The following is a 2,500-nucleotide window of genomic DNA, read 5'->3' as shown; positions in this document are numbered from 1 at the left end:
GAGAGAGAGAGAGAGAGAGAGAGAGAGAGAGAGAGAGAGAGAGAGAGAGGAACATGATAAACGAGGAGGAAGAGAACAATGTCCCAGATAGAGAGAGAGAGAGAGAGAGAGAGAGAGAGAGAGAGAGAGAGAGAGAGAGAGAGAGAGAGAGAGATTCAATGATTTTTTTCCTTTATCTTTAGTCAACTGAAAAACAGACGTTCGTTTCACAATTCTCAATATTTTTCCTCTCTCTCTCTCTCTCTCTCTCTCTCTCTCTCTCTCTCTCTCTCTCTCTCTCTCTCTCTCAACTTAAATACAGGAACAAGAGGACACGATTTCTAACTTTTCCTGCTGTGAACTATTTCTATTTGAGAGAGAGAGAGAGAGAGAGAGAGAGAGAGAGAGAGAGAGAGAGAGAGAGAGAGAGAGAAAGAGTTCTAGCTTAATTAAAGAGATGAGTGTGTTTGTGATAGTTCATGTATGTGTGTGTGTGTGTGTGTGTGTGTGTGTGTGTGTGTGTGTGTGTGTGTGTGTGTGTGTGTGTTTCCTTCCATATATTGTAAGTTTACTTTGAAACTCGTGATGTGTTTGGTTATATTCCCAGCATATCCGTCTCTCTCTCTCTCTCTCTCTCTCTCTCTCTCTCTCTCTCTCTCTCTCTCTCTCTCTCTCTCTCTCTCTTCTCGTTAATGCACAGGAAAAGCCCCGTTTCTGAATCACACACACACACACACACACACACACACACACACACACACACACACACACACACACACACACACACACACACACACACACACACACACACACACACACACACACACACTGAAGGACAAGTAAGATTTAATCACCAAAAGTTTAATTAATATTTTCCTAACCTCTTCCTTTTCCTCTTCCTCTTCCTCTTTCTCTTCCTCCTCCTCCTCTTCCTCCTCCTCTTCCTCTTCCTCTTCCTCTTCCTTCCTTCGAGTTCTGGGACTGGAAGAGACTTGTGCAGGAAGGGAGGAAGAGAAGGAGGAAGAAGAAGAGGAAAGGAGGAGGAAGAGGAGCGGAAAGGAAGAGAGGAAGAGAGGAAGGAAGGCAAGAGGAAGAGTATTTCTGACATGCCTTTGATCCTCTTGGGGGAAGAAGAGAGAGAGAGAGAGAGAGAGAGAGAGAGAGAGAGAGAGAGAGAGAGAGAGAGAGAGATAGTGTTAAGGGAAACGAAATACAAAGAGATGAATATGAGAGAGAGAGAGAGAGAGAGAGAGAGAGAGAGAGAGAGAGAAATGGAAGAATAAAAGGAATTAAGGATGAAAGACTGAGAAAGGAAACTCAATTACCAGATATTTTCACCTCGATTCACGTCAATATCTCTCTCTCTCTCTCTCTCTCTCTCTCTCTCTCTCTCTCTCTCTCTCTCTCTCTCTCTCGCTCACTTTACTTTCTCACTACAATCTATTTATCTATTTATCTCTCTTTATTTATTTCATCTATTATTTCTCATCTTTTTGACAAATCTAGAACGAAAACAAAAGAAAAACCAAACTCTAACTTTTTATTTATTTATTATTTTTTTCCCATTTCTTTTCGCTCACAAGTTTTAATTAATCCTCACCTGGGAAAAAAAAAATCATGCTTTAAATTGGACAGGTGGAAAAGAGGTGAAAAGACACTAAGATTTTTGATATTGACCGAAAGTAAAGATTTTTGACAGCAGGTAAAGGAGAGTTTAATTGACAGGTTAGATTGATTGGTGAGAGAGAGAGAGAGAGAGAGAGAGAGAGAGAGAGAGAGAGAGAGAGAGAGAGAGAGAGAGAGAGAGAGAACAGACATACAGAGAGATAAATAGACAGACAGACAGACAGATGAAGAAAGAGAGGGTAAAAAATTAAGACAGACAGAGAGAGAGAGAGAGAGAGATAAACAGACAGACAGATAGATAAACAGACAGACATACAGACAGACAATTAAACAGACAAACAGACAGACAGACAGACAGACAGATGGAGAAAGAGAGGGTAAAAAATTGAGACAGAGAGAGAGAGAGAGAGAGAGAGAGACAGACAGACAGATAGACAGACAGATAGATAAACAGACAGACATACAGACAGACAATTAAACAGACAAACAGACAGACAGACAGACAGATGGAGAAAGAGAGGGTAAAAAATTAAGACAGACAGAGAGAGAGAGAGAGAGAGAGAGAGAGAGAGAGATTGACGTGAATGAAGATTAAAAAAAAAATGACCAGCAGAAAATGACGGAGAGAATTAATTGCTGAGTATTTAAGTAAGTTTAACAAATAGAGATAACATTGACAGATAAAAAAAAAAAAGCTGAAATGAACAGGTGAAAAAAGAAAAAAATAGATAAAGACATGAGACACTGAAATAACATGACTGAAATGAAAGGAGAGAGAGAAAAAAAAAACTGTGAAAAATGAAAAAAAAAAAATGTTATGAACTTAATTAACCAAAGAGATTAATTAAAATGACAGGTTTGAAATAGAAGAGAGAGAGAGAGAAAAAAAATGTTA

General features: G+C 39.2%; 1 protein-coding gene across 1 annotated transcript in view; it reads left to right on the top strand.

Annotated features, from left to right (window-relative positions):
• The window catches only part of LOC123499721 (kin of IRRE-like protein 2), a 72,465-nt gene that overhangs the window by 47,118 nt on the left and 22,847 nt on the right, over positions 1 to 2,500 (top strand). The gene's annotated exons all lie outside the window — the stretch shown is intronic.

The sequence above is a fragment of the Portunus trituberculatus genome, chromosome 8 (assembly GCF_017591435.1).
Source record: "Portunus trituberculatus isolate SZX2019 chromosome 8, ASM1759143v1, whole genome shotgun sequence".
Lineage (NCBI taxonomy): Eukaryota > Metazoa > Arthropoda > Malacostraca > Decapoda > Portunidae > Portunus > Portunus trituberculatus.
Note: the sequence above shows the minus strand (reverse complement) of the source record. Positions and strands in the feature narration are given on the sequence as shown.